This window comes from Saccopteryx bilineata, chromosome 12, assembly GCF_036850765.1.
Source record: "Saccopteryx bilineata isolate mSacBil1 chromosome 12, mSacBil1_pri_phased_curated, whole genome shotgun sequence".
In the NCBI taxonomy this organism is placed as follows: domain Eukaryota; kingdom Metazoa; phylum Chordata; class Mammalia; order Chiroptera; family Emballonuridae; genus Saccopteryx; species Saccopteryx bilineata.
Window position 1 is genome coordinate 25,918,665 of NC_089501.1, and position 12,875 is coordinate 25,931,539.

At 36.0% G+C, this 12,875-nt stretch overlaps 1 pseudogene; it reads right to left on the reverse strand.

Moving 5' to 3' along the window:
• Nucleotides 1–11,868: 11,868 nt before the first annotated feature.
• On the reverse strand, nucleotides 11,869–12,065 carry LOC136316560 (small nucleolar RNA U3; annotated as a pseudogene).
• Between the last annotated feature and the right edge of the window lie 810 nt (nucleotides 12,066–12,875).

A 12,875-nucleotide genomic window follows, 5' to 3' on the forward strand; every position in this document is an offset into this window, starting at 1 on the left:
TAGAGGGTGACAGAGGACAATCTCTCTTTGGGTGATGGGTATGCAACAGAACTAAATGACAAAATAAACTGGAAATGTTTCCTTTGAAAAAAAAGAAAAAAAAAAAAGAATCTTAGAGCAACAATGATATACACAATGAGCACCTGAATAAAGAGATAGCAAGCATCAAAAAGGACATTCAAATTATAAAAAAGAACCAGTCAGAAATTACAAATACAATATCATAAATGAAGACTACACTAGAAGGAATTAATACCAGGTTGGGTAAAGCAGAGGATCGAATCACCAAGTGAGAGGACAAGATAAATGAAAGCACAGAAGCAGGGCAGCATAAAGAAAAGAGGCTCAAGAAGTCTGAGGAAACTCTAAGAGAGCTCTGTGACAACATGAAGAGAAACAACATCCACATCATAGGGGTTCCTGAAGGAGAACAGAACAAACAGAGAATAGAAAACCTGTTTGAAGAAATCATAGCTGAAAATTTTCCAAAATTGATGAAGAAAAAGTCACAAGTTCAAGAAGCACAGAGAGTTCCATTAAAAAAAAAAACCCAAGGAGGCCTACAAAAAGACACATCATAATAAAAGTGTCAAAGTTAAGAGACAAATAAAGAATACTAAAAGCTGCAAGAGAAAAGCAGTTAATTACCTACAGAGGAGCCCCCATGAGGATGACATATGACTTCTCAACAGAAATACTTGAGACCAGAAGGGATTGGCAAGAAATATCCAAAGTGATGGAAAGCAAGAACCTACAACCAAGACTTTTTCCAGCAAGGTTATTCTTTACAATTAAAGAAAAAATAAAAAGCTTCCCAGACAAAAAAAAAAAGAACTCAAATAATTTATTACACCCAAACTAGTACTACAAGGAATGTTATGAAGACTGCTGTAAAAAGAGCAAAGGAAAAAAATCAAGAAAAAGAATATTGTAGATTTAAAAAATAAAATGGTGCCTGACCAGGCAGTGGTGCAGTGGATAGAGCGGTGGGCTGGGATGCAGAAGGACCCAGGTTCGAGACACTGAGGTAGCCTGCTTGAGTGCAGGCTCAACTGGTTTGAGCAAAGCTCACCAGCATGGACCCAAGGTCAATAGTTCGAGCAAGGAGTTACTTTCTTTTCTTATTTTTTTAGTTGTTAATTGGTTGCTTTCCTTTTTTTTTTTAATTTTACTAGGGTGACATCAATAAATCAGGGTACATATGTTCAAAGAAAACATGTCCAGGTTATCTTGTCAATGAATTATGTTACATAACCCATCACCCAAAGTCAGATTGTCCTCCGTCACCTTCTATCTAGTTTTCTTTGTGCCCCTCCCCCTCCCCCTTTCGCTCTCCCTCTTCCCCCACCCCCCATAACCACCACACTCTTATCAATGTCTCTTAGTCTTGCTTTTATATCCCACCTACGTATGGAATAATGCAGTTCCTGGTTTTTTCTGATTTCCTTATTTCACTTCGTATAATGTTATCAAGATCCCATCATTTTGCTGTAAATGATCCGAAGTCATCATTTCTTATGGCTGAATAGTATTCCATAGTGTATATGTGCCACATCTTCTTTATCCAGTCTTCTATTGATGGGCTTTTTGGTTGTTTCCATGTACTGGCCACTGTGAACAATGCTGCAATGAACATGGGGCTGCATGTGTCTTTACGTATCAATGTTTCTGAGTATTGGGAGTATATACCCAGTAGAGGTATTGCTGGGTCATAAGGTAGTTCTATTTTCAGTTTTTTGAAAAACCACCATACTTTCTTCCATAATGGTTGTACTACTTTACATTCCCACCAACAGTGAATGAGGGTTCCTTTTTCTCCACAGCCTCTCCAACATTTGCTATTACCTGTCTTGTTAATAATAGCTAATCTAACAGGTGTGAGGTGGTATCTCATTGCAGTTTCGATTTGCATTTCTCTAATAACAAATGAAGATGAGCATCTTTTCATATATCTGTTGGCCATTTGTATTTCTTCCTGGGAGAAGTATCTGTTCATGTCCTCTTCCCATTTTTTTTATTGGATTGTTTGTTTGTTTGTTGTTGAATTTTATGAGTCCTTTGTATATTTTGGATATTAGGCCCTTATCTGAGCAGTTGTTTGAAAATACCATTTCCCATTTAGTTGGCTGTCTGTTTATTTTGATATCAGTTTCTCTTGCTGAGCAAAAACTTCTTAGTCTGATGTAATCCCATTCATTAATTTTTGCCTTCACTTCTCTTGCCATTGGAGTCAAATTCATAAAATGCTCTTTAAAAACCAGGTCCATGAGTTTAGTACCTATGTCTTCTATGTACTTTATTGTTTCAGGTCTTATATTTAGATCTTTGATTCATTTTGAATTAATTTTAGTACAAAGGGAAAAAATGTAGTCCAGTTTCATTCTTTTATATGTGGCTTTCCAGTTTTCCCAGCACCATTTGTTGAAGAGGTTTTCCTATCTCCATTGTGTGTTGTTGGCCCCTTTATCAAAAATTATTTAACCATATATATGTGATTTTATTTCTGGGCTTTCTATTCTGTTCCATTGGTCTAAGTATCTATTTTTCTGCCAATACCATGCTGTTTTGATTGTCATGGTCCTGTAATATAGTTTGAAGTCAGGTATTGTAATGCGCCCAGCTTCATTCATTTTCCTTAGGATTGCTTTGGCTATTCGGGGTTTTTTATAGTTCCATATAAATCTGATGATTTTTTTGTTCCATTCCTTTAAAAAATGTCATTGGAATTTTGATGGGAATTGCATTAAATTTGAATATTGCTTTGGGTAATATGGCCATCTTGATTATATTTATTCTTCCTAACCAAGAACAAGGAATATTCTTCCATCTCACTGTATCTTTTTTGATTTCCCTTAACAATGGTTTGTAGTTTTCATTATATAAGTCCTTTACATTCTTTGTAATGTTTATTCCGAGGTATTTTATTTTTTTTCTGTTGCAATTGTGAAGGGGATTATTTTTTTAAGTTCATTCTCAAACGTTTCGTTGTTGGCATATAGAAAGGCTATGGACTTTCGTATGTTAATTTTGTATCTTGCGACCTTACTGTATTGGCTTATTTTTCTAGTAGTCTTTTTGTGGATTCTTTGGGGTTTTTGATGTATAGGATCATATCATTTGCAAAAAGTGATACATTTACTTCTTCTTTTCTGATATGGATGCCTTTTATTTCTTTGTCTTGTCTGATTGCTCTGGCTAGAACCTCTAGTACCACATTAAATAAGAGTGGAGAGAGTGGACAACCCTCTCTAGTTCCTGATTTAAGGGGGAAAGCCTTCAGTTTTGTGCCATTTAATATGATGTTAGCTGATGGTTTATCATATATGGCCTTTATCATGTTGAGATATTTTCCTTCTATACCCATTTTTTTGAGTCTTAAACATAAAATTGTGTTGTATTTTATCGAATGCCTTTTCTGCATCTATTGATAAGATCATGTGGTTTTTGTTCTTTGTTTTGTTGATATGGTGTATTACGTTAACTGTTTTACATATGTTGAACCATCCTTGAGATTCTGGGATGAATCCCACTTGATCATGATGTATTATTTTTTTAATATGTTGTTGTATTCGGTTTGCTAGTATTTTGTTTAGTATTTTAGCATCTGTATTCATTAGAGATATTGGTCTGTAGTTTTCTTTTTTTGTGCCGTCCTTGCCTGGTTTAGTATGAGGGTTATGTTGGCCTCATAAAATGTGTTTGGAAGTATTGCTTCTTCTTCAATTTTTCGAAGACTTTCAGTAGAATAGAAACCAAGTTTTCTTTGAATGTTTGATAAAATTCGCTAGTATAGCCATCTGGGCCTGGACTTTTATTTTTGGGGAGGTTTTTAATGGTTTTTTCTATTTCTTCTCTACTAATAGGTCTGTTTAGGCTTTCTGCTTCTTCTTGACTCAGTCTAGGAAGGTTGTATTGTTCTAGGAATTTATCCATTTCTTCTAGGTTGTTGAATTTAGTGGCATAAAGTTTTTTATACTATTCTACAAAAGTCTTTGTATATCTACGATGTCCGTGGTGATTTCTCCTCTTTCATTTTGGATTTTGTTTATATGAGTTCTTTCTCTTTTTTCCTTGGTAAATCTTGCCAGGGGTTTGTCAATTTTGTTGATCTTTTCAAAGAACCAGCTCCTTGTTCTGTTAATTTTTTCTATAGTTTTTTTGTTCTTTATTTCATTTATTTCTGCTCTGATTTTTATTATCTCCTTTCTTCGGCTGGTTTTGAGTTGTCTTTGTTCTTCTTTTTCCAGTTCCTTAAGGTGTGAAGTTAAGTGGTTTCCTTGGGCTCTCTGTTGTCTGTTTATATAGGCCTGAAGTGATATGAACTTCCCTCTTATCACTGCTTTTGCTGCATCCCAGAGATTCTGATATATTGTATTGTCATTTTCATTTGTCTGTATATATCTTTTGATCTCTGCACTTATTTCTTCTTTGACCCATTCATTTTTTAAAAGTATGTTGTTTAGTTTCCACATTTTTGTGGGTTTTTTTTCCTCTTTTTTGCAGTTGAATTCTAGTTTCAAGGCTTTATGATCGGAAAATATGCTTGGTACAACCTTGATTTTTCTGAATTTGCTGATGTTGTTTTTGTAGCCCAACATATGGTCAATTCTTGAGAATGATTTATGTACACTAGAGAAAAATGTATACTCAGTCACTTTGGGATGAAATGTCTTGTACATGTCTATCATATCCAGGTGTTCTAGTATTTCGTTTAAGGCCACTATATCTTTATTGATTTTCTGTTTGGATGACCGATCTAGAGCCGTCAGCGGTGTATTGAGGTCTCCAAGTAAGGTTGTATTTTTGTTAGTTTTTGTTTTAAGGTCAATAAGTAGCTGTCTTATATATTTTGGTGCTCCTTGGTTTGGTCCCCTTAATCATTATAAAATGACCATTTTTTTGTCTCTGAGTACATTTGCTTTCTTGTAGTCAGCATTATCAGATATGAATGAGTATTGCTAAGCCTGCTTTTTTTATTTTATTTTTTTTTGATGTTATTTGCTTGGAGTATTGTTTTCTAGCCTTTCACTTTGAATTTGTTTTTATCCTTGTTGCTTAGATGAGTTTCTTGTAGGCAACATACACTTGGATTTTTTTTTAATCCATTCTGCTACTCTGTGCCTTTTTATTGGTGAGTATAATCTGTTTACATTTAGTGTAATTATTGACACTTGTGAATTCCTTACTGCTAATTTATACATTGCTTTCTGTTAGTTTTGTGTCTTGTTTGATCCTTCTCTTTCATTTTTCTTTTTTTTGTTTTTATTTGGTTGTATTCCATACATTTTGCCTGTGTTGCTATCTTTTTTAAATCATGTGCTTCTGTGGTGGTTTTTTTTAATGGTGGTTACCATTAAGTAATGAAAAGGGTTCCTACCCTGTTCATTGTAGTGCACTATCTTGTGAGTACTTTTGCACTTCATCGCCCTTTGCTACCGTTAATCTTCATTTTCTCCACCCCTTTTTTTGTGTGTTGTCACAGTTTAAATTTGGTTTTATTGTGTTCCTGGTGGAGCTTTAATTGTGGTTTGTTTGTTTGTTTTTTGTTCTTTGCATCTGGTTGGAGAACCCACTTTAGTAATTCCTGGAGTGGGGGTTTTCTGATGATAAATTCCCTCATCTTTTCTGTATCTGTGAATGTTTTTATTTCTTCTTCATATTTGAAGAATAGCTTTGATGGGTATAGTATTCATGGTTAAAAGTTCCTCTCTTTCTGGACTTTAAATATTGGGGTCCACTCTCTTCTAGCTTGTATAGTTTCTGTTGAGAAATCTGATGATAATCTAATGGGCCTTCCTTTATATGTTGTATTCTTCTTTTCCCTGGCTGCCTTGAGAATTTTTTCTTTGTCATTGGTTTGTGCCAATTTCATTATGATGTGCCTTGGAGTAGGTTTATTAGGGTTAAGAAAACTTGAAGTTCTGTGGTTTTTTTTTTTAATTTGAGGCTTTAATTCTTTCCACAGGCTTGGGAAGTTCTCATCTATTATTTGTTTGAATATGTTCTTCATTCCATTTTCTCACTCTTCTCCCTCTGATATACCTATTATTCTTATGTGATTCTTTTTGATGGAGTCAGACAATTCCTGTAGGACTATTTTTTTTTAATTTTTGAGTTTCTTTCTTCTTCTCTCTTGTGCCTAAAGTTGCTTTTCTTCTATTTCACTAATCCTACCTTCTGTCTGGCCTGTTCTATTAGCTAAGCTTGTTACCTCATTTTTCAGCTAGTGAATTAAATTTTTCATCTCTGTTTGATTTGTTTTTATAGTTTCAATTTCCTTGGTAATATATTCTTTGTGTTCATTGAGTTGTTTTCTGAGTTCCCTAAATTGCCTTTCTGTGTTTTCTTGTATATCTCAGAGGATTTTTAGGATTTCTGTTTTAAATTCGCTGTCATTTAGCTCCAAGGTTTCCAATATATTAAATTTTTTCTCCATAGATTTTTCCTCATCTATCTGTGTTACTTCTCTTTCTTTTGTATCCATAATATTCAATTTCCTTTTCCTTAATGGCATCTGAGGATGGTTTTGTTGATAGTATTGAGAATTAATAAGAATAAAAAGTTAAAAAAATAAAAATAAAAAAGAATTTAAAGAGGAGTGACATCACGGAAATGGCGCCATGAGCAGCGCGTCCGACGGATCTCCCCAAAATCACAACAAATTTATCAACGAGAAAAAGAAAAATTTATCCTCGGAGCATTCCGGAGTTCCACACAAACTGAAAGCGAAAGGACTGTTATCACTTGAATCTGAGAGACGAGGGTGTGGAGGAAGCTAACTACCGCAGGGACGTTCATTGAAGCCGCGGAGGGAGTGCGCCTGTGGTGAATCGGCCCACACTTGGGAGTGGCGAGCAGCCGCTGGCGCACGCCCGGCCCAGTTGCAGATCAAGCACCACTAACGTTCCCAGCAGCCTGCGCACTGCAAGTGAGAGTCCCCAGCCACTGTAGCCCGCAGCACCCCATTCGCGCGCATGCCCTGGGCATCCCATGCGCCCAGAGCGCCCTACTGGCCCGCACACCCAGGATGCCCCATTATCCTGCACCCGGTGCGCCCCAGCCGCCAGCGGTGGGGCGAGCGGGAGAGGCGCCAGGGCGGTCTTCCCTACTTGGGAGATTCTCTCTGTGGGCGGGGTATCTCACCCAGCCATTCAAGCTAACAATCAAGCATTGGGGGAGGGGCACGCAGGCAGCCTGAAATACCTTCGGGAGCACAGCTGCGGACCCAATCACTGAAATTAGTTTAACCCATGAAATCTATGCACCCTCAGGCTCTAATTGATAAGATCTCTCTCAGTTCAGCGATCCAAGACAAGAGGCGTGATATTTTTTAGTGCCTCTCGCTAAAGGGGCAGGGGCAACTTCTGATTGATAGAGCCTCCATATTCAGGGATAAACGCTAACAAGAGGGACTTGGCAGATAATAAGATCTATACTACACTAGTCGCAAGCAGAGACTAGTGCCTTTTCTTGCCAGCCAAAACAGGCTACAAAGTGTGCAAAGCCTGGGTTGAGTGGTCCAACTGAATGCTAGGTGCTGAACAGTCACCTTGACAACAATTGACTCCCACCCCCGCCTGATTACACTGGAGGCTCTGACTGCCAGAGCCTTTCCCAAAGCCTTGCGCTGAGTGGGGATAGAGTGGGGATTTCCTAGCTCTTTGAGCCTCTTACTCCCCAGGCAGAAGCAGTAGCAGCCTTATAGCTGGATCACCAGGCTGCTAATTCAGGAAGAGGGGACTAGGAGAGAGACTCCAGGAAAGCAAACTCTCTCATCGTTGGACCCTCCAAACGCCAACAAGCCTTGAATACCAGCAAGACTAAAGCCAATTATATGACATTGCCATAGAATCCCATCAACTGCAAATCCCTACCTAAGTGTGACACAGGAGCAGAGCCTGGGGTACAGAGTCACTGACCAGGAAGAGGGAGAGAAAAGAAAAAGAAAGAAGTTAACCTCTCAAAATCAAGAAAAACCACAGACTTTACAACTTGATCCACTAATTTTTTTGTTGTTGTTGTTTGTTTCTTCTATCTTATTGCCTTTATTATTATTATTTCTATTTCCTCCACCTTGGTCCTTAAATTCTCTGCCCATCTTATGCTTCCCTTTTCTTGAACTACACTACCCATGAGTGTTACATTTTATTTCTTTTCTTCATCCTCACCCTCCTTTAAGGTTATACTCCAAAACACTTAACTCTCACTCTCTCCTCTTTTGTTTTTTTTTTTGTTTTGCTTTATTTTGTTTTTTTCTCTTCCTTTTTTTTTCTTCCTTCATTTTTCTCTTTTTCTTATTTTTTCCTTTCTATTCGTTTTTTCTTTTCTCGTTTTACTTTTCCTCCCATTTAATCCTCAATCACGAACAAATTAGTTAATTTGGGACTCAAGGTTTTTTTTTGGTTTTATTTTTCTTTTTCGCTTTTGTTTTTGTTTTTTTTTGTTTGTTTGTTTATTTTTGTGGCATTTTGGGTACTTTTTACGTTGCTTTTTAACTCACTAGCATTTCTCCCAACCCAAGGTTTCCATTGTATTTAGTCTTCGCTCCACTTAATACAACAGATTTTTACTTATTATTTTTATTTTTTCTTTATTATTCTTTTTTTTTTCTTCTTTTTTCTGGTTCCCTCTTATCCCTCTCATTATATCTCTTAGTCGACCATCACTTACAAGCAAATCATCTTATGCTTTTCTAAGATTTTCTTCCTTTTTTTTTTTTTTCATTTAGTAGGTCCCTACTCCCTGTTTTTGCCCCTTGAACTCTTCACCCCAAATCAGGCCCTCCATTATAGGCAGTTTTTGTTCCATTTAGCATAATATAATTCACAGGTCATCACGATATTTCCCTGAGGAGGGGAGAGGAGGGAAAGAGAAGAAAGAAAAAAGGGGGAAATAATAAATTATTACTGTTTTTTTTTGTGGGGTGTTTTCCCTTTTTTTTTTTTTTTTACTTTTTACTCTTTATTAATTCTAATTAGTGCTATCAACAAGACCACCCTCAGATGCCAATAAGAAAGAGAAAATCGAATATTATGGATACAAAAGAAAGAGAGGTAACACAAATAGATGTGGAAAAATCTATGGAGAAAAGACTTAACATATTGGAAGCTTTGGAGCTAAATGACAGAGAATTTAAAATAGAAATCTTAAAAATACTGAGATATACAAGAAAACACAGAAAGGCAATTTAGGGGGATCAGAAAACAACTCAATGAACACAAAGAATATATTACCAAGAAAATTGAAACTATAAAAACAAATCAAACAGAAATGAAAAACTCAATTCATGAGCTGAAAAACGAGGTAACAAGCTTAGCTAACAGAACAGCCCAGATAGAACACAGGATTAGTGAAATAGAAGACAAACAACTTGGGGCACAACAGAGAGTAGAAGAAAGAGACTCAAAAATAATAAAAAACGAGAAAGCCCTACAGGAATTGTCTGACTCCATCAGAAAGAATAACATAAGAATAATAGGTATATCAGAGGGAGAAGAGAAAGAAAATGGAATGGAGAATATACTCAAACAAATAATAGATGAGAACTTCCCAAGCCTGTGGAAAGAACTAAAGCCTCAAATTCAAGAAGCAAACAGAACACCGAGTTTTCTTAACACCAACAAACCCACTCCAAGGCACATCATAATAAAGATGACACAAACCAATGACAAAGAAAAAATTCTCAAGGCAGCCAGGGAAAAGAAGAGTACAACATATAAAGGAAGGGCTATTAGATTATCATCAGATTTCTCAGCAGAAACTCTACAAGCTAGAAGAGAGTGGACCCCAATATTTAAAGCCCTGAAAGAGAGGAGCTTTCAGTTAAGAATACTAGACCCATCAAAGCTATCCTTCAAGTACGAAGGAGATATAAAAACATTCACATATACAGAAAAGATGAGAGAATTTATCAGCAGAAATCCCCCAATCCAGGAAATACTAAAGGGGGTTTTCCAACCAGATTCAAAGAACAAAAAAAAACAACACCACAAGTAACAGCTCCACCAAGAACACAATAAAACCAAACTTAAACTGTAACAACAAAGGAAAAAAAGGGGGGAGAGGATGGAGATTAACAGTAGCAAAGGATGATGAAGTGCAGAAATACTTATAAGATAGGGTACTACAATGAATATGGTAGGTACCCTTTTCATTACTTAATAGTAACCACCCTTGAAAAAACCACCACAAAAACACTTGACTTAAAAATGGTAGCAACAGAGGAAAGAAGTATGGAACACAAACAAACAAAAACAAATGATAGAAAAACAAAAGAGAAGAATCAAACAAGATACAAAACTAGCAGAAAGCAATTTATAAAATGACAGTAGGGAACCCACAAGTGTCAATAATTACACTAAATGTAAATGGATTAAACTTACCAATAAAAAGACACAGAGTAGCAGAATGGATTAAAAAAGAAAATCCAACTATATGCTGCCTACAAGAAACACATCCAATCAACAAGGATAAAAACAAATTCAAAGTGAAAGGCTGGAAAACAATACTCCAAGCAAACAACACCCAAAAAAAAGCACGTGTAGCAATACTCATATCTAATAATGCTGACTACAAGACAGAAAAAGTACTCAGAGACAAAAATGGTCATTTCATAATGATTAAGGGGAAGTTGAATCAAGAAGACATAACAATCCTTAATATATATGCACCAAACCAAGGAGCACCAAAATATATAAGACAGCTACTTATTGACCTTAAAACAAAAACTAACAAAAATACAATCATACTTGGAGACGTCAATACACCGCTGATGGCTCTAGATCGGTCATCCAAACAGAGAATCAATAAAGATATAGTGGCCTTAAACGAAATACTAGAACACCTGGATATGATAGACATCTACAGGACACTTCATCCCAAAGCGACAGAGTATACATTTTCCTCTAGTGTACATGGAACATTCTCAAGAATTGACCATATGTTGGGCCACAAAGACAATATCAGCAAATTTAGAAAAATTGAAATTGTACCAAGCATATTTTCTGATCATAAAGCCTTGAAACTAGAATTCAACTGCAAAAAAGAGGGAAAAAACCCCACAAAAATGTGGAAACTAAACAACATACTTCTAAAAAATGAATGGGTCAAAGAAGAAATAAGCGCAGAGATCAAAAGATATATACAGACAAATGAAAATGAAAATACGACATATCAGAATCTCTGGGATGCAGCAAAAGCAGTAATAAGAGGAAAGTTCATATCACTTCAGGCCTATATGAACAAACAAGAGAGAGCCGAAGTAAACCACTTAACATCACACCTTAAGGAACTAGAAAAAGAAGAACAAAGACAACCCAAAACCAGCCGAAGAAAGGAGATAATAAAAATCAGAGCAGAAATAAATGAAATAGAGAACAGAAAAACTATAGAAAAAATCAATAAAACAAGGAGCTGGTTCTTTGAAAAGATCAACAAAATTGACAAACCCTTGGCAAGACTCACCAAGGAAAAAAGGCACAGGACTCAAATAAATAAAATCCAAAATGAAAGAGGAGAGATCACCACAGACATCATAGATATACAAAATATTATTGTAGAATACTATGAAAAATTATATGCCACCAAATACAACAATCTAGAAGAAATGGATAAATTCCTAGAACAATACAACCTTCCTAGACTGAATCATGAAGAAGCAGAAAGCCTAAACAGACCAATCAGCAGGGAGGAAATAGAAAAAACTATAAAAACCTCCCCAAAAATAAAAGTCCAGGCCCAGACGGTTATACTAGTGAATTCTATCAAACATTCAAAGAAGATTTGATTCCTATTATACTCAAAGTCTTCCAAAAAATTGAAGAAGAAGCAATACTTCCAAACACATTTTATTTTATTTTTATTTTTTTTACCACTCAGACTGTGTTCTCTCCATCTTACTCTCCCAAAGCAAGAGAAGAACCATCATCAATGGCAAAAGGCAGTTGCACAAGCAACACCAAGAGCCGGCTTCACGCTCAGAAGAGAACACTTCAACTCCTCCTCGTGGCAAACACATTTTATGAGGCCAACATAACCCTCATACCAAAACCTGGCAAGGATGGCACAAAGAAAGAAAACTACAGACCAATATCTCCAATGAATACAGATGCTAAAATACTAAACAAAATACTGGCAAACCGAATACAACAACATATTAAAAAAATAATACATCATGATCAAGTGGGATTCATCCCAGAATGTCAAGGATGGTTCAACATACGCAAAACGGTTAACGTAATACACCATATCAACAAAACAAAGAACAAAAACCCCATGATCTTATCAATAGATGCAGAAAAGGCTTTTGATAAAATACAACACAATTTTATGTTTAAGACTCTCAACAAAATGGGTATAGAAGGATAATATCTCAACATGATAAAGGCCAGATATGAGAAACCATCAGTGAACATCATATTAAACGGCATAAAACTGAGGACTTTCTACCTTAAATCAGGAACAAGACAGGGTTGTCCACTCTCTCCACTCTTATTTAACGTGGTGCTAGAAGTTCTGGCCAGAGCAATCAGACAAGACAAAGAAATAAAAGGCATCCATATCGGAAAAGAAGAAGTAAAGCTATCACTTTTTGCTGATGATATGATCCTGTACATTGAAAACCCGAAGGACTCCACAAAAAGATTATTAGAAACAATAAACCAATACAGTAAGGTCGCAGGATACAAAATTAACATACAAAAGTCCATAGCCTTTCTATATGCCAACAATGAAATATTAGAAAACGAACTCAAAAAAATAATCCCCTTCACGATTGCAACAATAAAAATAAAATACCTAGGAATAAACATAACAAAGAATGTAAAGGACCTCTATAATGAAAACTACAAGGCATTATTAAGAGAAATAGAAAAAGA